The sequence below is a fragment of the Macaca nemestrina genome, unplaced genomic scaffold, assembly GCF_043159975.1.
Source record: "Macaca nemestrina isolate mMacNem1 unplaced genomic scaffold, mMacNem.hap1 Scaffold_98, whole genome shotgun sequence".
Classification (NCBI taxonomy): Eukaryota; Metazoa; Chordata; class Mammalia; order Primates; family Cercopithecidae; genus Macaca; species Macaca nemestrina.
Genome location: NW_027257889.1, coordinates 120,779 through 143,076, shown reverse-complemented (window position 1 = coordinate 143,076; position 22,298 = coordinate 120,779). Strand labels below are relative to the sequence as shown.

Below are 22,298 nucleotides of genomic sequence, written 5' to 3'. Positions count from 1 at the left end.
ATCCTTTCTTCACAGAGTAACGCTTGTGGCACATGTGAGATTTCACACTGGACAAAACACGGTTAGCATCTTGAAAGGAGAAGATTCTTTAGTGGTAATTCATTTCTTAGTTAACATTAAGTTTCTCACATTGAGGAGCTATTAAAATTGAAAATCACCATGGAGAAACCTGATAAGTTTCTCATCAGAAAAGTGAGTCAAGAAGGTGGACCTCTAGAAAAAACTCTTAACACATAGTTTGGCAAAATAATTCAGAAATTTGAGAAAATGTCTATTCATAAAAATGCAGCACATAAACGTATAATAGCAAAGTGACCTGGGCATAAATTGAATGCAGAATTATATATGAAATCTCATTAAACATTTCCAAAATATCAATACTTACAAATATTCAAAGAATACAATCGGTTGTTGGAAAAACTTAGTGTGTTGGTAAAGTCCTTCTTTCATTTATGCAGCCCTAACAAATTGATTTGCATCTGCACTCCTCGGATTATGGGTCGAGATTCTACCCCAACTTCTGAGTCTCCCCAGTCTTCAACGGCTCTTTCCTCACAGCTCACCTCCCTTTACTTCCATGTCCACTAAAACCACTTGTTTCCATCCAACCCTCGAACTGACACATCAGGGATCTTCAGCCCCACTCGCCAGATTTCTCAGTGTGTCATTGCATAGATTTAGCAAGGAAACGGAGGCTGGATCAAAGACACCTAGTATATGCATTTGGGTGTCCCCAGCCTTTGCCTCTGTCTCTGAGTAGTTACCTGGGATCAGAGAATAAGGCAGCCCTGCTCTTCTATCCCTCAGAAATCTCTTGAAATTTTGTCCCTGAAGCCTCTCTAAGTGGAGGTAGCAGTTCATCTCATGACACCCCAGAGTTTACTCAGGTAAGTCCTGAGTTATTACACAGAGACAGACACAGCTGTGTTCCTTTTACTTCTGTCCAGAAGGTAAAACACCGGCATGCTAAAACAGCCGAACCTGTCAGCCACCATGCAAGCCTTTCCTATATTTGAAGAAGCAAAATGAAAGTTCTCACAGACGGGGCCTCCTCTGCCTTGTCCTCAGAATTGGAAAATGTATTGTCCATCAAGGAGCCTCAGTACTGAACCTAAAACTCAAGAGAAAACGTTTCCTGAATAATAAGTGGGATGATGACTTGAAATCTTGCAAAACAGGCACAATCTTAATACGATAGGCCTTACTAAGGCTAAATGGCCTTATCCATGGTTGAAATTGACACATCATTATATTTAAAAATCTCCACAAGTGATTGATTTTACTCAGCAGCCAGGGTTTATGTCAAGTGTGAGGATAACGAGCAAGAAATTCGAGCCCTTGGCAAACTGGTTGGAGAGGCAAGGATCGTGTCCAGGTAGAGCTCATAACATTATTTATTGTTTAATCTATTTAATTAAATAAGTAATTTACCCTCAAACTGTGGCTGACATTCTATGTAGTCCTGAACCACATTAAGATGTACTATTTGTGCTGTGAAATTCTACGGGATTTGACAAATGCATGGTGGCAATTCTCCAGCATTAAAGCATAACACAGAATGCTTCTCTTATTCAAGCTCTTCTTCCCTTCACATAGAGGGAATCAATCGACTTTTGTATACTAACTTTCGAATTTGTTTCTTTATTCCCATCTTCTTTAATTAAAGCACAAGATATCGTACTCAATTTCCATTTGATCTTCCAAAAGAAAGGTACTGAATAATCCATACCTGAATTTCATTGATTCAGACTCAGGTCCACCGCTAAGCAGTAAAGGCCAAACGTCCTGTGCTGCCACCTCATGGCCGGCAAAGGGCAATGAAACCCATCGGTCCGGCCATGCAGGGCGCATGCGCGGTCTGCTGGCCGCGGCGAGCCGGGTCTCCAGGAAGGACCTGAGTTTTCTTTACCCAGGGTGAGGAATGCGCCGCCGCCCTGGCTTTGGGGCTGGGGCCTCTGGGGAGGTTCCGGGTGGGGGCGTTGAAGAGGCAGCTCTTTTTGCAAGGCCCAAGATGGCGGGCCCTGCACAGGCCGCGCTGTTCCGCGCCCTCAGGGCGTCAGTATCCCGTTGGGGCAGGATGCCCCCGCTGGGCCCGGAGCATCCTTGGCGCTGCCCTCGCAGAGCCGCGCTGAGGTTGAGGTGGCGCGGGGGGCCCGGGCTCCGCGAGGAGCGGCGGCAGCGAGGGCTGGAGGACCCGGGCTCCGGGGCTCCGGGGCGTCTGGCCTGGGTGGGACTGAGCCCATCCAGAGACTGGGACTCCCGAGTTCTGGTGCGGGTGGATCCTGGGCAGGCTCAGGACCAAGTCCCTCTCCTTCCACCAAGGAGCGCCCAGAGGCCGGCGGGAGCTCCAGGTTCACCTCCTCCTCCTTCAGGTGTTTACTTTTCCTTTATTTCTGGAAGGCCAGAAATTGGCGCCATCCTTCACATCAGTGAATCGGGACCCTAACACCCATTACCTCAGGTTTATTGTTATTTTCCATTAACAGTGTTGGTGGCATTATCACTAAGATCATCATTGTTGTTATTGTCATTCATGATTATTAGCAGGTGTGTTCATCATTTTGTCTCACTATGCTTTTTTTTTTTTTTTTTTTTTTTTTTTTTGTGATTGGTTTTGTATGACGTTGAATTGAACTTCTCTAATCTTGACTAGTGTTGTCAGATTCCTGAAGAGCATTCCGGAGGACAACCCCTGCCTTTAGTGCAGCCACAGAATTTCGTGGGCACAGGAGAGCACCTAGAATATTCCCCTTTCATTGCACAGCAGCTTTGGGAAATGGTGGCTGCCTGGCTCTGAGATGAGGTGGAAAAGACCGGATACTGGGGCAAGTGATATCACCTCCACTGGTGTTTTTATGAAGCCAGTGCACTGTCTCCCACGTAGACTTAGAATAAAATCTGATGGCTCTAAAAGGCCATGTTTGCCCTTCCTGGACTTCCTGGGAGCCTTTAAATCTTGTGTGGGTCCTACAGTGGCTAGGTTGCCATATCTGTGCCTCGTATGGCAGCACCAGTCTTTTCTGGGCCAACAAGGGCACTTAGAATGTTTCCAGAAGCTCAGGCATGCTGTCTCTGTTCCTCCCTTCTGTTCAATGGCAATTCACTGGGTCCCTGGCTGACATAGAACATCCTGCAGAGGGATGGGCTTGGGTGACTTCCTGGCCAGCCTTTCCAGGCAGTTATCTTTGAAAAACTTGAAGAGAGTCACAGAAGCCATTCACTGGTATTTCATGACTGCAAGTGGGGTTTCTGGTTCCTTGAGTTTACTTAGAATATTTGAATGGCTCTGAATGGCCAAGAAACCCTCTCTGGTCTTGGAAGCTGCCAAAAGCTATTACTGGGCCTTGGAAGAGTCTTTAAAATTTTTCCAGGTACAGCTGAGAATAGGAAACTTTTCCAGGTCTAGCCCAACCAGCTCAGGTCGAGTCCTGAAAAACTGGTGGGTATTGGGGGAGCTCATCTTATAAAAGAGCAATTGGTGGCAAAGCTGGGTCTCCAGGACAGCTGTGTGTGTATATGTCTGCAGAGCATGCCTTGTGGTCATCTTTAGTAACTGAACACCATTTGTGAATGGATAAACTATATTTCTTGCTGTACAATAATGAAAAATCCATACTAACAATGGTACCAATAAAAATATTGATGAATATTAACAGGAATGATGATCATCATGATACTAGTACTAGTGGTTATAATACTGATAATAATACTAACCCTATGGACTTGGGACATACAAGTTTTCCCTAAGTGGATAATAGGCATAAATATTTGGTGGTGTAGGGTTATTTCAAGTCCCAGAAAGCAAGGATGAACATCTAGAACGAGAAGAAAAACAATCTGGAGGTTGGCATGTGCACACCTGGGGACTCCTGTGTTAACTTCTGCTGTTTCAGCCTAAGAGGGAATGTTAATATAACCCTGGTCCTGCAACACCATGCTGACCAACTCCTACCAGCTTTCAGGAGATAAGATAGCTGGCTGATGGGGCAGGGATCCAGAGAAGATACATGTCCAGACCCGTACATTTGCCCAGCGGCAGAGTTCATGACAAGCAAAAAACCCCAGGACAATGTCATTCCCAGCCACCTGACTGTCATCTGCTCTTTCATGGTCCCTCTCTACTGGTACCTCTAGGCACTGGCATGTCCTCCAGAGGCTGTAGGAGGGCATCATACTCAGTACTCTCCCACCTGCAGGAGGCAAGAAAGATGGAAAGAGCTAAATACCATGGCTTCTGGGTTCTTTTTGGTGGGCATGGCATATTTTGCATTTGCTTTACTAATGGTGGAACCCAGTCAGTGGTTTGCAATACAGCTCTGAATGACTCTGGACACCTGTAGAGATTTTGACAATTTCCAGAAGGTCACAAGTTCTTGGAGGACTTTTTCACAAGTTCTTTGACTGAAAAAGTGGCTCAAAGAACTACTGTACTGACTTAGAAAATGTTGCAGAGGCTGGGCGCGGTGGCTCATGCCTGTAATACCAGCACTTTGGCAGGCCGAGGCGGGCAGATTTCGAGGTCAGGAGTTTGAGACCAACCTGAAACCCTGTCTCTACTAAAAATTCAAAAATTAGGCAGGCGTGGTGGCATGCACCTGTAACCCAGCTACTCAGGAGGCTGAGGCGGGAGAATCGCTTGAACCTGGGAGTCGGAGGTTGCAGTGAGCCAAGATTGTGCCACTGGACTCCAGCCTGGGCGACAGTGTGAGACTCTATCGCAAAAAAAAAAAAAAAAAGAAGAAGAAGAAGAAAAAGAAAATGTTGCAGAGACTCTGGTGAACAGGTAGTCCCTCTCCTGCCACTCCAGGTAAAAGTTTCTTGGCCACAAACCTGATTTAGCGGTATCCCTTCATCTTAGGTGAGTAACAGAAAGCCATTCATGACCTATCCAAGCATGGAGGGGGAATTTGACTTAGAAAACTTTTAGGTGGACTAGTTGGTGAAAGAAAGTGCATTCTAGGGCTCACAGGCCTACACATAGAGTTCCTAGCACATAAAGCATATGTATGAATTCTTTCTGAGCCCATGGCAAGACCAGGGTGCACTTCATCCATCTCCTATGCTGGTATGAATAGGTACTTGCCCGAAAAAGAAAAGAATAAGTCAGGAAGCCCATTCTTCTACAGGACACCAGCTGGTACAGTAGGAGTCTTGGGGTTGCTGTGGTATGTATGTTTTCAGGTTGTCTTTTAATCATCTTCAGCAAATTCAACAGTCTTCAGAACATAAACAAAATTATTCAACATTGCCTAATAACTACCACAAATCTATCCATGATAAAGAACTGTACCCACATAATAATATTAATAGCAATCACAATGGTGTGATATAAATGTCATTTTAATGAAGAGAATAATAAAAAAGCAGATATTTAAGAGCATATTCCTGTAAGCCTGTGGCATTGTTCCCATATGAGCCCTCATGTTATTGATTACAGGGAGAGGCTTGGGGCTGCATCTTGAAATATCTTCTGTAATGGCAAAGAAGAGTGGCAGTAGGGAGAATAATTCTGAGCCACACGAGGGCTTGGGCAAAAGTGGAGATGCCTGTGCCACGTGGAAATACATTACAAATGGACTATGGAAAAGGGTCTGGCCAGAGTCCTGCCTGACACAGGTCATACAAAAACTTTCAGTAGTTCGCCCCAAGAAATGGCTGGTCCAGGCTGTAGATGAGAAGCACTGGGCAGACAGATCCACACCCGCTTCCTGAGTCTCAGAAGTCTGGTGTGCATCGAACATTAAGCCCCCAAGCCTACTGAGACTTCACCTCCTGGCTGGTCTTCTACCATCTGATTCTTGAGCCCCATCACGTAAGTGCCATCCCCATACTGGAATTACTGACAATGTCTGATGGAGGGTTTCACCCTGGGTACTCAGTACCAGCAATGGATGAAATACCAGAAGGGAGGCTCCAGGGCTTCCATAGAAGACACATTCTAAAGTTGCTCGGGTGATCAAATGATCATCTCATAGATTTTCAGCAGAACTGCAGCATTTTGTGAATACCTGAGTGAATGCAGAAAGTATCCAGACGCATGGGCATTCTAGGAAGCTCCCTGTGTAAATCAAATACAAGGAATATCTACTTCTGGGTTCAAAAGCTAACTTAGATAATAAAAAAAGTGAGATGCTGGCAGAAGGCAAATAACTCCACTTCAGTTCCTGAGAGAAAAATGGTTCTGTAACCTCTGAGTTTATTTAGAAAAAGTTTGGAGCCTCAGGAAGACCAAGTATATCATTCCTGATGTTTCCAGGGCAGATTGGACTGCTTAGGCCTCTGGGACTATTCTAAGTCCTCTCAGGTTTCCATGGGAAACTGTAACTCTACTCCTAGAGCTCACACCACCCCCGAGCAAGCTCATTGTTTTCTAAATATTCCAAGGAAGTCCATCCAGGGTATGCCTGTATTGGTGAGTTTCAAATTGGACTGGCAGGAGAACTCTGAGAATGATACATCCTGACTTCACTTGATAAAGGTAGGGGAGCCACGAAGTCCAGATCTGGAGAGCACCTGAAACACCAGATGGCAGAAGGACAGTAAGGAGGTGAAGTCAGCTATGGAGTTGGAGCTTCATGTTTAATGCATGTAGGATTCTGAGTTCCAGGACTGATGGGCTGGTGGGGATGAGATACATGTCTTCTTTGCAGGGAGCCAGGCCAAACCAGCCATCTGGTTGCACTACTGAAAGCTTTTGTGTGCCCAGTGGTAGGCAAGACACAAGCCAAACTCTCTTCACCTCTGGCTGGTAGTCCTTGACTAGAGAGGTTTGCACACAAGTGGTCCTATTAGCCCATGCTCTCCTGTGGCTTGCTTTCCTTTCACCTGTTTCTCATGTTTGCCGTCATGGAACACATTTCATAGTGAAATTCTTTGACCCTGACTCCGAATTACACAAGGAGGACCAAATTTGTGAACTTTTCATATATTTAGGAGAATCTCCACATTGATTTTTGTATCCTTATGTTCATATTGTCACCAGTATTAAAATTCTTACTATTTAGGTCATTGCGTTCACTATCATAATTATTAAATATTTTTCATTTATCATTTATTTTTATTGGTTAATTTTTGTGGCAGCTGTTATATAACAATCACTAGAGTTTCTCTATTCATGAAAGATGTCCACGTTAATGGAGGTAACTAGGAGTGTTACTTTACAGGTATGTAAACACAGATAATCTTGGCTGAACTGTGGCTATATTGTCTGGTGTCCCTTTGAAGGTGAAGCCTCTTGTGTTATTCTAAGTGACCTCTGGAGACAGAAACTGTCTCATAATTGCAGGGACGACTTGAGAAGGCATCCTGAGCCTATGCAGAAATGCAGAAGCACTTCCATGATCTAAGCAACCTATGTGAAGGCCTGAAAGCCAAAGCAAAGCTGTCCAACAAAAAGTTTTCCTAGTAACACTGGAGGTCCATCAGTCACTCCTCCTGGTCTGGAAATGTCAGAAATGTCCTCCATGGTTCTTGTGAGGGTCCAGATCTTTTCACAATCACCTCAGGAGCCACAAAACCATTCCATCCTACCTGAAATTGCAGAATGACTCTTCTTTTGACCAGAGTCTCAAAAATATATTCATTGATAGGTTTGATTCCTGGGAGCCGCCATTGCTTGCAAAAGATGTGCCAGAGACTAGACATTTTCTGTCTCCTCACTTGTCCGGGGAAGACTGAAGTTTTTCTGAAACCCAGAAATGGGAATCTGACCCTCTGAGCAGCCCTAGGATTTTCTAAGTCTTCCAAGCAGAGTGGAAGTTCTGGTGAGGGCCCATTGTACCTCCGATGGTCTGGAATCACATAGGATGATGCGTTTAAACAACTCTATGTGGAGATATATTTTCTGAGATATTCCAAGGAGGAGGGACACAACTGGACCAGATGTTAAAAGGGCAGCTGAGCATTAGGTGCCTATGTAGTGTTTGCAGCTTAATGTCCCATGCAGAAGGGGACTCTGGGCTCTTGTGTTAGAATTCAGTGTAATTCTGGGGTCCTGCTTTTCTTCCAGGAAATCCCACTTCCATCTGGATGTCTGGATGAACTACTGAAAGCCACTGAGTGTCCTGCAGCAGGTGAACTGTGGCCAGAGCCCAAGGATGAAGGGGGCTCCTTCCGTCTGTGACTGTGAAGAGGAAGCCTGAGGTATAGCAGACCCAGGCCCCAGAAGGATGGAAAAAATGAGGTAGGGAGTGAGGGGACCTCAGAGGAAGACTGAGGTCTGCAGAATCCCAGGGTCAAGGAGACAGTGCGGTGTCGTGGTGGTGTCCTTGATATTCGAAGAGGGGCGATAATCCATCTCCTGAGTAAAAGCTTCATATGGGGTGAGGAGGGGAGAAGTAAACAGAGAGGAAACAGGGAAGGCCAAGACAGCGACCAGCCTTAGAGCAATTTTAACCGGAAATGGACACAGACCCTGGACCCCATCGTGGGGTTGCAGGCCAAGGACCGTCTCTAGGCGATGCACAGCTCCCTTGTGGGGTTAGTGGGAGTAGGCATTGTGACGTCTGCAGGGGTGTGGAAGGCTGGGCGACGGGAGCAGCTTACTGGGCTGGACCAGAAAAACTGAACTTCTTTTCCATCAGTGAAATCCACTTCTGGGTCAGAAAAAACTGCAAGTTCTGGAGGGGCAGGGCCTAGGAGGAGGTCAGGGCCTGAGCCTTCCTGGTTTGACCCCCCTACCCCCTGTGTTTCTGGGTCTGTCCTCACTTCCACCCAGCGGATCTTGAGTATCCTCCTTTGAGTCCCCACGAGTGTGTTGTGTGCAGTGGGGCCAGGCTGCTTCATCCACTGCACGTTAAATGTTTCCAATACTTTCTGGCCAAAGTTGAGAGTTGCCAGACCACTGACTTTGAATGTTGACCTGCTTCCTTTTGAACAGAGTAAAATCTATTGAAGTTTAAGGTCACCTCTTTTCATGGATGGTGAAGAGGCAGGCTGTTCAGGCACAACTGCCCTCAGGTCTGGAGGGCGGCGGAGGTCACTGTGGGTGGTGGGTGAATCCGGAACCTCTGTGGCTGTAGACTTTCAAATATTTCATTTTTTCTTTTGTAGTTTTTGTTTGTTGCTTGCTTTTTTTTACAATGGGAACTGGAATGTAAGATGCCAAACTAGCCTGTGAGGGACATGGATTTTCACAACAGTAACCACAGAGTGTAGTTTCCATTTCTATTCCCTGTTCATGTGGGAGGCAGAGAAGGAAATCAGGTGCTCAGTTCTAGGGACATCACAGGACTAGGACATGTACAGTGGGGGTGGAAGGCAGAGGCATTGCTTTAGGAGAATAAAATTACTGCATGCACACACATATGTATGTATATGGATGTATGTACACAAATATGCATATTTATAGATTCAGTTCTCCCTCTCTCTATATAGTTTTCTTTATTTCACACTTGATATGATTTTTTTTATTATACTTTGTGTTCTAGGGCACATGTGCACAATGTGTAGGTTTGTTACCTATGTATACATGTGCCATGTTGGTGTGATGCACCCATTAACTTGGCATTTGCATTAGGTATACCTCCTAATGCTATACCTTCCCCCTCCCCCCACCCTACGTCAGGCCCCAGTGTGTGATGTTCCCCTTACTGTGTCCAAGTGATCTCATTGTTCAGTTACCACCTATGAGTGAGAACATGCGGTGTTTGGTTTTTTGTTCTTGTGATAGTTTGCTGAGAATGATGGTTTCCAGCTACATCCATGTCCCTACCAAGGACTCAAATTCATCCTTTTTTATGGCTGCATAGTATTGCATGGTGTATATGTGCCACATTTTCTTAATCCAGTCTGTCATTATGGACATTTGGGTTGGTTCCAAGTCTTTGCTATTGTGAATAGTGCTGCAGTAAACATACATGAACATGTGTCTTTATAGCAGCATGATTTATAATCCTTTAGGGATATACCCAGTAATAGGATGGCTGGGTCAAATGGTATTTCAAGTTCTGCATCCTTGAAGAATCGCCACACTGTCTTCCACAGTGGTTGAACTAGTTTACAGTCCCACCAACAGTGTAAAAGTGTTCCTATTTCTCCACATCCTCTCCAGCACCTGTTGTTTCCTGACTTTTTAATGATTGCCATTCTAACTGGTGTGAGGTGGTATCTTATTGTGGTTTTGATTTGCATTTCTCTGATGGCTAGTGATGATGAGCATTTTTTCATGTGTCTGTTGGCTGCATAAATGTCTTCTTTTGAGAAGTGTCCATTCTTATCCTTTGCCCACTTTTGGATGGGGTTGTTTGTTTTTTTCTTGTAAATTTGTTTGAGTTCTTTGTAGGTTCTGGATATTATCTGTAGGTTGCCTGTTCACTCTGATGGTAGTTTCTTTTGCTGTGCAGAAGCTCTTTAGTTTAATTAGATCCCATTTGTCTATTTTGGCTTTTGTTGCCATTGCTTTTGGTGTTGTAGACATGAAGTCCTTGCCCATGCCTATGTCCTGAATGGTATTGCCTAGGTTTTCTTCTAGGGTTTTTATGGTTTTAGGTCTAACATTTAAGTCTCTAATCCCTCTTGAATTAATTTTTGTGTAAGGAGTAAGGAAAGGATCCAGTTTCAGCTTTTTATTTATGGCTAGCCAGTTTTCCCAGCAGCATTTATTAAATAGGGAATACTTTCCCCATTTCTTATTTTTGTCAGGTTTGTCAAAGATCAGATGGTTGTAGAAGTGTGGTATTATTTCTGAAGGCTCTGTTCTGTTCCATTGGTCTATAGCTCTGTTTTCATAACAGTACCATGCTGTTTTGGTTACTGTAGCCTTGCTGTATAGTTTTAAGTCAGGTAGTGTGATGCCTCCAGCTTTGTTCTTTTGACTTAGGATTGTCTTGACAATGCGGGCTCTTTTTTGGTTCCGTATGAACTTTAAAGTGGTTTTTTTTCCAATTCTGTAAAGGAAGTCATTGGTAGCTTAATGGGGATGGCATTGAATCTATAAATTACCTTGGGCAGTATGGCCATTTTCACAATATTGATTCTTTCTGTTCATGAGCATGGAATGTTCTTCCATTTGTTTGTGTCCTCCTTTATTTCATTGAGCAGTGGTTTGTAGTTCTCCTTGAAGAGGTCCTTCACATGTGTTGTAAGTTGGATTCCTGGGTATTTTATTCTCTTTGAGGCAATTGTTAATGGGAGTTCATTCATGATTTGGCTCTCTGTTTGTGTGTTATTGGTGTATAAGAATGCTTGTGATTTTTGCACATTAATTTTGTATCCTGAGACTTTGCTAAAGTTGCTTATCAGTTTGAGGAGATTTTGGGCTGAGACGATGGGGTTTTCTAAATAGAGAAGCATGTTATCTGCAAACAGGGACAGTTTGACTTCTTCTTTTCCTAATCAAATACTCTTTATTTCTTTCTCTTGCCTGATTGCCATGGCCAGAACTTCCAACACTATGTTGAATAGGAATGGTGAGAGAGGGCATCCCTGTCTTGGGCCAGTTTTTAAGGGGAATGCTTCCAGTTTCTGCCCATTCAGTATGATACTGGCTGTGGGTTTGTCATGAATAGCTCTTATTATTTTGAGATACGTTCCATCAATACTGAATTTATTGAGAGTTTTTAGCATGAAGGGTTGTTTAATTTTGTCAAAAGCCTTTTCTGCATCTATTGAGATAATCATGTGGTTTTTGTCTTTGGTTCTGTTTATATGTTGGATTACGTTTATTGATTCGAATATGTTGTACCAGCCTTGCATCCCAGGGATGAAGCCCACTTGATCATGGTGGATAAGCTTTTGGATGTGCTGCTGGATTCGGTTAGCCAGTATTTTATTGAGGATTTTTGTGTCAATGTTCATCAGGCATATTGGTCTAAAATTCTCTTGCTTTGGTGTGTCTCTGCCAGGCTTTGGTATCAGGATGATACTGGCCTCATAAAATGAGTTAGAGAGGATTCCCTCTTTTTCTATTGATTGGAATAGTTTCAGAAGGAATGGTACCAGCTCCTCTTTGTACCTCTGGTAGAATTCAGCTATGAATCTTTCTGGTCCTGGACTTTTTTTGGGTAGTAGGCTATTAATTATAACCTCAATTTCAGAGCCTGCTATTGGTCTCTTCAGGGATTCAACTTCTTCCTGGTTTAGTCTTGGCAGAGTGTATGTGTCCAGGAATGTATCCATTTCTTCTAAGTTTTCTAGTTTATTTGCGTAGAGGTTTTTATAGTATTCTCTGATGGTAGTTTGTATTTCTGTGGGGTCGGTGGTGATATCCCCTTTATCATTTTTTATTGCATCTATTTGATTCTTCTCTCTTTTCTTCTTTATTAGTCTTGCTAGCGGTCTATCAATTTTGTTGATCTTTTCAAAAAACTAGCTTCTGGATTCATTGATTTTTTGAAGGGTTTTTTGTGTCTCTGTCTCCTTCAGTTCTGCTCTGATCCTAGTTATTTCTTGCCTTCTGCTAGCTTTTGAATGTGTTTGCTCTTGCTTCTCTAGTTCTTTTAATTGTGATGTTAGGGTGTCAATTTTAGATCTTTCCTGCTTTCTCTTGTGAGAATTTAGTGCTATAAATTTCCCTCTACACACTGCTTTAAATGTGTCCAGAGATTCTGGTATGATGTATCTTTGTTCTCATTGGTTTCAAAGAACATCTTTATTTCTGCCTTCATTTCGTTATGTACCCAGTAGTCATTCAAGAACAAGTTGTTCATTTTCCATGTAGTTGAGTGACTTTGATTGAGTTTCTTAATCCTGAATTCTTGTTTGATTGCACTGTGGTCTGAGAGACAGTTTGTTATAATTTCTGTTCTTTTACACTTGCTGAAGGGTGCTTTACTTTGAACTATGTGGTCAATTTTGGAATAAGTACAATGTGGTGCTGAGAAGAATGTGTGTTCTGTTGATTTGGGTTGGAGAGTTCTGTAGACGTCTATTAGGTCCGCTTGGTGCAGAGTTGAGTTCAATTCCTGGATATCCTTATTAACTTTCTGTCTCGTTGATCTGTCCAATGTTGACAGTGGGGTGTTGAATTCTCCCACTATTATTGTGTGGGAGTCTAACTCTCTTTGTAAGTCTCTAAGGCCTTGTTTTATGAATCTGGATGCTCGTGTATTGGGTGCATATATATTTAGGATAGTTAACTCTTCTTGTTGAATTGATCCTTTTATCATTATGTAATGACCTTCTTTGTCTCTTTTGATCTTTTTGGTTTAATGTCTGTATTATCAGAGACTAGGATTGTAACCCCTGCCATTTTTTTTGTTTTCCATTTGCTTGGTAGATCTTCTTCCATCCCTTTATTTTGAGCCTATGTGTGTCTCTGCACGTGAGATGGGTCTCCTGAATACAGCAAATCGATGGGTCTTGACTCTTTATACAACTTGCCAGTCTGTGTCTTTTAATTGGAGCATTTAACCCATTTACATTTAAAGTTAATATTGTTATGTGTGAACTTGATCCTGTCATTATGATGTTAGTTGGTTATTTTGCTCATTAGTTGATGCAGTTTCTTCCTAGCATCGATGGTCTTTACATGTTGGCATCTTTTTGCAATGGCTAGTACTGTTTGTTCCTTTCCATGTTTAGTACTTCCTTCAGGAACCCTTGTAGGGCAGGCCTGGTGGTGTCAGAATCTCTCAGCATTTGCTTGTCTGTAAAGGATTTTATTTCTCCTTCACTTATGAAACTTAATTGACTGGATATGAAATTCTGGTTTGAAAATTCTTAAAGAATGTTGACAATCAGCCCCCACTCTCTTCTGGCTTGTAGAGTTTCTGCCAAGATATCTGCTGTTAGTTTGATGGGCTTCCCTTTGTGGGTAATGTAACCTTTCTCTCTGGCTGCCCTTAACATTTTTTCCTTCTTTTCAACTTTGGTGAATCTGACAATTATGTGTTTTGGAGTTGCTCTTCTTGAGGAGTATCTTTGTGGCATCCTCTGTATTTCCCGAATTTGAATGTTGGCCTGCCTTGCTGGGTTAGGGAAGTTCTCCTGGATGATATCCTGCAGAGCATTTTCCAACTTTGTTCCATTCTCCCCATCACTTTCAGGTACACCAATCAGATGTAGATTTGGTCTTTTCACATAATCCCATATTTCTTGGAGGCTTTGTTCATTTCTTTTTACTCTTTCTTCTTTAAATTTCTCTTCTTGCTTCATTTGATCTTCAATCTCTGATACTCTTTCTTCCAGTTGATCAAGTCGGTTGCTGAAGCTTGTGCATTTGTCATGTAGTTCCTGTGTCATGGTTTTCATCTCTATCACGTCATTTATGGACTTATCTGCATTGGTTATTCTAGTTACCCATTCGTCAAATCTTTTTTCAAGGTTGTTAGTTTCTTTGTGCTGGGTTCATAGTTCTTCCTTTAGTTCTGAGAAGTTTGATCAACTGAAGCCTTCCTCTCTCAACTTGTCAAAGTCATTCTCCATCCAGCTTTGTTCTGTTGCTGGTGAGGAGCTGCATTCCTTTGGATGGGGAGAGGTGCTCTGATTTTTTGAATTTTGAGCTTTTCTGCACTGCTTTTTCCCCCTCTTTGTGGTTTTATCTACCTTTGGTCTTTGATGATGTTGATGTATGGATGAGGTTTTGGTGTGGATGTCCTTTCTGTTTGTTAGTTTTCCTTCTAACAGTCAGGACCCTCAGCTTCAGGTCTGTTGGAGTTTGCTTGAGGTCCACTCCGGTAGGCTACTCCCAGTTAGGCTCTCCAGTTAGGCTACTCGGGGGTCAGGAACCCACTTGAGCAGGTAGTCTGTCAGTTCTCAGATCCCAACCTCCATGTTGGGAGAATCACTACTCTCTTCGAAGCTGTCAGACAGGGACATTTACATCTGCAGAGGTTTCTGCTGCTTTTTGTTTAGCTATGCCCTGTCCCCAGAGGTGGAGTCTACAGAGACAGGCAGGCCTCCTTGAGCTGCAGTGGGCTCCACCCAGTTCGAGCTTCCTGACTGCTTTGTTTACCTACTTAAGCCTCAGCAATGGTGGGCACCCCTCCCCCAGCCTCACTGCCGCCTTGCAGTTAGATCTCAGACTGCTGTGCTAGCAATGACAGAGGCTCTGTGGGCTTGGGACCCTCCGAGCCAGGCATGGGATATAATCTCCTGGTGTGTTGTTTGCTAAGACCCTTGGTAAAGCACAGTATTGGGTGGGAGTGACCCAATTTTCCAGTGTTCTGTGTCACAGTTTCCCTTCACTAGGAAAAGGAATTCCCTTCCCCCTTGCACTTCTTAGGTGACGTGATGCCTTGCCCTGCTTCGGCTCTCACTCGTTGGGCTGTGCCCACTGTCCTGCACCAACTGTCCAACATGCCCCAGTGAGATGAACCCGGTACCTCAATTGGAAATGCAGAAATCACCCATCTTCTGTGTTGTTCACGCTGGCAGCTGGTGGCTGGAGCTGTTCCTATTCGGCCATTGTGGCACCAACCTCACTGGATATGATTTCTAAATTTAAATACCTTTGAGACAAACGCGAATTGTGAAGGGATTTTAAAATGTCAGTGAAAATGGAATTAAAAATAAAAATATAAATATCAACTTTATTTCTCAATATAATCTCTACTGAGGTCAAGACACTGCATTAAGGGATGATCCCAACCATTCAGTCCATTGCTAAAGAACTGAGGGTCATCGGAATTTAACCATGTCAATGCAGTCTTCTACTATTAACTAAAGAAAAACGGGTGCCCTTTACAGTTATTTCAAGATTAGGAAAAATAAGGTCAGAAGAAACCAAATCAGGACTGTAATGTTGATGCCTAATAATTTCCCATGAAAACTCTTTGAAAATTAATGGTGTTTGTCGAGAGGAAGGAACAGAAGTGTTGTTGTGGTGCAGAGGGACTCTCTAGTGAAGCTTTACAGGGCACTTTTCTGCAAAAGTATTTGCTAATTTTCTCTAAGAACTCTCCTACTCAGCAAATATTATGGTGCTTTGATCCTACAGAACGTCAACAAGCAAAATGCCTTGAGCATCCCCAAAACCTCTATGGCTTTTGCTTTTGAGAAGTTTGCTTTTGCTTTGACTGGAGCGCTTCTACTTCTTGGTAGCCATTGTTTTAATTGTGCTTTGCCTTCAGGATCCTATTGATAAAGTCAATTTCACTCCCTGTTATAATTTTTCAAAATAATGCTTCAGGATCTTGATTCTGCTTGTTCAAAATAGTCACTAATAGCTCTGCTTTTGTCCATAGCTGATCTAGGCACAAGGGTATTCGGGACTCATCAAATGTAAAGTTTCTCAACTTTCACGTTATAGTCAGTGTTGTGTAAGCTGAACCAATTGAGATGTCTGTGGTGTTGGCTATAATATCTCTCGTTAATTGTCAGTTCTCCTCAATTAGGGCATAGAAACAATTTTTTTTTTCTCTCAAAAATTGGAATGGGTGCCCCTCCTCTGTGGGCTTCATCTTCAACATTGTCTTACCTCTTCTTAGAATCAGGTATCCGTTTGTATACGACTGATCCTTCAGGTCATTTTTCCCATAGACTTTTCATAAAGAATAATTTATTTCACCGTTTTTTGTAGCTTCCCCATAAATTTGATGTTTGTTCTTATTTCAGGTTTGGCAGAATTCAAGTTCGGCAGAATTCATGTGGCTCTTTTCAGACTGATGTTTTAAATCCTGTTCACATATGTTAAAACAGGTCCGGGCATGGTGGCTCATGCCTGTAATCCCTGCACTTTGGGAGGTTGGCCAACATGGCAAAACCCTGCCTCGACAGAAAATACAAAAATTAGCCTCTACAAAAAATACAAAAATTAACCAGACAAGGTCCCAACTATTTGGAAGGCTGAGGCAGGAGAATCGCTTCAACTTGGGAAGCAGAGGTTACTTTGAGCCAAGATTGCTCCACTGCACTGCAAGCTCGGTGAGAGGAGTGAAACCCTGTCTCAAAAATTAAAAAAAGTTAAAATAAACTAGCATATGTGTGTTTTGATGCAAAAGCTAAAAGTTCATGCATAGTTTTTTCATAATTGTTATTTTGCATGAACTTATTAAAGCCCCCTATTATTTGCCATAATTTTCTCATCTTATTAATTTCTATATACATACAGAATTTCCAATTTGTGTAAACCTTTCTTCCCAGTTACTGAACAATTATTTTAAATTTGAAAAATATGAGCTATTTTAATCTATATTTTTTTTTCTACTTCTGAATATTTTAGAGAAAATAAGGATAATGAAACTTGTAAAAAGGAGATGTTTGGAAGTTTCTGTTACCAATGACAAATTAATTTTTAAATAATTTCAGGAAAATTTAGGTGAATGTCTGTACTTTCATATGAACGTTCATAGTAAAACAGATTTTTGAATTTATACCCTTGATAAACTTTAATGTAAAATATGTGAGTAAATGTGTACTTTTCCGTTCCTCATGAACATTCTCAAGTTTATACTATCTGGATTTTCTCAGGACGAATTACAAGCTGTATATGCTGCTGAAGTGTCTCAAAGATTAAGTCCCAAAGAGAGTGCCCTACTGTTTTTCCAATATTAATTTCTAAGTTTTACCAAGTTACAAGTTTTTTTTTTTCATAAAATATAAAATGTTTTGCCTCCAGCAGAAATACATTTTGGAACATAACTTTCCTGTACGTAAGGAGTATAAAGGAAGCTTGGATTTGTTCTGAGAAAGGGAGAGGGTACTTCTGCCCATTGCCATGCACATCTGATTTTAGAGCTGAATGCCTTTCTGAGCTTGGCTCACTCCTCTCAAACTTGCTGGTAAATGGACACAAATTAAAGAGAAATAATTGTACACCATTTGGGATCAAGGAATCCAGATATCTGAACCATTGTTTATTATTTGCCCCTCCCACCCTCTCACCCTTCCAGATCTCTAGTGTCTATCATTCCACTTCTATGTCCGGGTGTACAATTATTTAAATCACACTTACAAATGAGAACTTCATGTGTTCATTTGTACAGATTCTCTTCCACCTAGCTACCTCTGAGACTGCAAGAACAATCACTCCTCCCCGTCCTCCTTCTCAGCCTACTCAAACAGAAGACCAGGAGCATTATCTATCTATCTATCTATCTATCTATCTATCTATCTATCTATCTGCACACACACACACGTACACATATATATACACACACAAATATATATACACACATATGTGTACATATACACACACTCATAAAGAATTTGCATTTTAAAGAATGGCAGACCCATAGTTGTTCAAAAATCAACTATATAATTCTATATATGATAAATGTCTACTAGAAAGTTCACATTGAAAATTGCAAACACGACTTAGAAAAAATAAAGTTTTTAAAAATTTTATTTTATTTCATTTTAAGTTCCAGGATACATGTGCAGGACGTGCAGGTTTTTTACATAGGTAAGTGTGTGCCATGGTGGTTCGCTGTACCTATCAACCCGTAACCTAGGTATTCAGCTCCACATGGATTAGCTATTTATTCTGACGCACTCCCTCCGCACCCCCAGACAGGCTCCAGTGTATGTTGTTACCCTCCCTGTGTCTATGTTTTCTCATTGTTCATCTGCCACTTGTAAGTGAGAACATGTGTATTTGGTTTTCTGTTCCTGCATTAGTTTGCTGAGAATAATGGCTCCCAGCTTCATCCATGTCCTTGCAAAGGACATGATCTCATTCCTTTTTATGGCTGCATAGTATTCCATGGTGTATATGTATCACATTTTCTGTATCCAGTCTGTCACTGATGGGCATTTGGGTTGATTCCATGTCTTTGCTATTGTGAATAGTGTGGCAATGTACATACGCATGCAAGTATCTTTATAATACAAGAATTTATATTCCTTTGGGTATATACCCAGTAATGGCATTGCTGGGTCAAATGGTATTTCTGATTCTAGGTCTTTGAAAAATCACCACACTGTCTTCCACAGCGTTTGAATTTATATTCGCTCCAACAGTGTAAAAGTGTTCCTGTTTCCCCACAGTCTCACAGCATCTGTTGTTTCTTGACTTTTTAATAATCGCCATTCTGACTGGCATGAGATGGCATCTCACTGTGGTTTTGATTTGTATTTCTCTAATGATCAGTAACGTTGGGCTTTTTTTTCCATATGTTTGTTGGCTGCATAAGTGTCTGTTCATATCCTTTGCCCACTTTTAAAAATATTTTTATTTTCGCTTTTTAAGACAGAGTCTTGCTGTGTCACCCAGGGTGGAGTTCAGTGGCACAATCTCGGGTCACTGCAACCTCTACCTCCCAGATTCAGGTGGTTCTTCTGTCTCAGCTTCCTGAGTAGTTGGGATTACAGGCACCTGCCACCACATCTGGCTAATTTATTGTATTTTGAGTAGAGACTGAGTTTCACCAGGTTGACCAGGCTGATCTTGAACTCCTGGCCTCAAGTTATCTGCCCACCTCACCTTCCCAAACTTCTGGGATTACAGGCATGAGCTACTGCACCCAGTTTTTGCCCACTTTTATATGGGGTTGGATTTTTATAGTTTTGGGTTTTACATTTAAATCTTTAATCCATTTTCAGTTCATTTTTGTATAAGGTATAAGGAAGGGTCCAGTTTTAGTTTTCTGCATATGTCTAGATAGTTTTTCCAGCACCATTTATTATTAAATAGGGAATCCTTTCCCCATTGTTTGTTTTCATCCAAAATAAAATGGTTGTAGATGTGCAGTCTTATTTCTGATATCTCTATTCCATTCCATTGGTCTATGTGTCTGTTTTGTACCACTACCATGCTGTTTGGGTTACTGTAGCCTTGTAATATGGTTTGAAGTCAGGTAGCAGGATGCCTCCAGCTTTGTTAGTTTTACTTAGGATTGTCCTGGGTATATGGGCTCTTTTTTCGTTTCATATGAATTCTGAAGTAGTTTTTTCTAATTTTGTGAAGAATGTCCATGGTAGTTTATGGGAATAGCACTGAATCTACGAATTACTTTGGGAAGTATGGCCATTTTCATGATATTGATTCTTCTTACCCATGAGCATGGAATGTTTTTCCATCTGTTTGTGTCCTCTCTTATTTCCTTGAGTAGTGGTTTGTAGTTCTCCTTGAAGAGGTCCTTCACTTGCCTTGTTAGCTGTATTCCTAGGTAGGTATTTTATACTCTTTGTAGCAATTGTAAATGTGAATTCATTTGTGATTTGGCTCTCTTCTTGTCTATTGTTGGTGTATAAGAATGCTTGAGATTTTTGCGTACTGATTTTGTATCTTGAGACTTTGCTGAAGTTACTTGTAGCTTAAGAATCTTTTGGGCTGAGGTGATGAGATTTTATAGATATAGGATCATGCCATCTGCAAGAAAAGAAAGTCCAACTTCCTCTCTTCCTGTTTGAATATGCTTTATTCTTTCTCTTGCCTGATTGCCTTGGCCAGAACTTCCAACACTATATTGAATAGGAGTGGTGAGAGGGCATCCTTGCCTTGTGCCAAATTTCAAATGGAATACTTCCAGCTTTTGCCTGTTCAATATGATAATGACTGTGGGTTTGTCATAAATGGCGCTTATTATTTTGAGGCATGCTCCATCAATACCTAGTTTCATGAGAGTTTTTAGCATAAAGGAATGTTGAATTTTATCAAAGACCTTTTCTGAGTCAACTGAAATAATCATGGGGTTTTTGCCTTTAGTTCTGTTTATGTGGTGAATTACATTTATTGATTTGCATATGTTGAACCAGCCTTGCACCCAAGGGATGAGGCCGATTTGATCTTGGTGGATAAGCTTTTTGATGTATTGCTGGATTTGGTTTGCCACTATTATATTGAGAATTTTGCAACAAAGTTTATCAGAAATATTAAGCTAATGTGTAGTAAATACATTGAAAATAAGAACAGACTGATTAAAAGACTAAATAACATGAATCCTAAGTGTTTTCACAACTGATTTATAGAGTAAAAGCATTGCCAAACTAAATGAGCTTGATCAAAAACTGTACAGGGTCTGAGATGTTGTCTCAACTTCCATTACTCATTGTGAGGTGGACCTGCAGTAACTATATTTGATGCAAAATTTCATGTTGATGGAAGCTGAGATGTCCTGCAGTCTCAGAGGGACAGAATTCTGGTGTGTCTCCCTTTGCCCTGTCAGGAATAAAGATCTAGACTCTACAGGTTTTGTCAAAATTTACAAGATGTAGGAAATGGGGCAGGATTTAGGCTGTGAGGCAAAGCCTAGAGATATAAAGAAACAGCTTCTGACCCAGGGCTCATGAAGTCAGGATAGTTTCAGAGGGGATGGTGGAGTGAGCATAGTACAGTCTTTGGAACCATTCCTTCCCCTTATTTGTTCATAGGCCAGATGTGCTCAACCAGGGGGCATCTCAGGTCTGATGAACAGAGTCCTGGAGAGACAAAGGGGCAATCCTGAGGAAGAGGCTCAACAGGGAGGAAGGAGTCACCATTTTCTCTCCTGAGAAAAATCTTTCTCCCTAGGAAACGATAGGATTTTCCTTGGTCCCAGTGAGACTTTTCCTGAGTGAAGAGAGCAGAGAGAGCAAGGGACTGATGTGTTATCTGTTTCCACCTCCTGCCGTGATTCTGAAACCATGGGGGACAGAATTATCTTCAGAATCATGAGCAATCCAGATGCCATGGTTTCACACAAGACATTGGAAGTTCTTATCTCTAAGGGGTAGGCACTGGTCATTGATACTCTGTAAAGCTCATTCGCTGATTACTAAGTGAGCCAAATTAATAATCTACTGGAAGTTTTACTAAACTCAGTTTACTTGACACACAATTCACACAGACACATTGTTAATATACACATTTTGATGCTTGGACAGGGTTGGACCCAAGATTCTGTACTTCTATGGAGCCCTGTGTTCTGCCCAGGTGTCATTTACTCTCAGGTAAGTAAACTGATCACCATAACTAACAAGAGATTGATCTGTGATGATTAGAAATGAGAAGATCTGTTGGTTATGTTTTATTGGGATGGATTCTATTAACATTTAAATACAGTTTAAAAACGCAGATTTACAATGAAAAGTAACAAGCAAATATAAAAAGTGAAGGGGCTATTCCCCAAAGTAGTTTCCACTGAAATACCACCAGAGAAAAACAACTCTCAGGACAGGGATACTGCTTCAAAGACACAGATTTCACAGCTGGATGGTTGATCTCAAATTTCTGAAAATTCCATCCCTTACTCATGAAATGCAGTTTATTTAAGAACTTTCTAATTTGACTGTAGTTTCATACTCACACATTTCAGTGTGTTGTGTATTATTCCATTGATGATAAGTATAACTTATTTGAAAATGAATTACATACTGGTGAGAAAATTTTCCCTTTAAATTAAACTTAAACTCACACCATAAAATTAGCAGCATCTGTTTGTCTGTTCCAAGAATTACCTAGGTTCTACCCAGGGCACCTGAGATCAGTTGAAAAACAA

The 22,298-nt window shown here is 41.7% G+C and overlaps 1 long non-coding RNA gene across 3 annotated transcripts in view; it reads left to right on the top strand.

The window, feature by feature from the left end:
- Window positions 1-1,864: 1,864 nt before the first annotated feature.
- LOC139361720 (uncharacterized) overlaps window positions 1,865-22,298 on the top strand; it is a 79,600-nt gene continuing 59,166 nt past the window's right edge. For 2 of the 3 annotated variants that reach the window (XR_011619300.1, XR_011619302.1), the window contains exons 1-3: window positions 2,251-2,372; window positions 8,009-8,182; window positions 21,685-21,750. This is a non-coding gene — a long non-coding RNA (uncharacterized lncRNA). Of the gene's footprint in view, window positions 1,915-2,250; window positions 2,373-8,008; window positions 8,183-21,684; window positions 21,751-22,298 lie in introns of those variants that run through there. The other variant, XR_011619301.1, reaches the window with a different exon arrangement.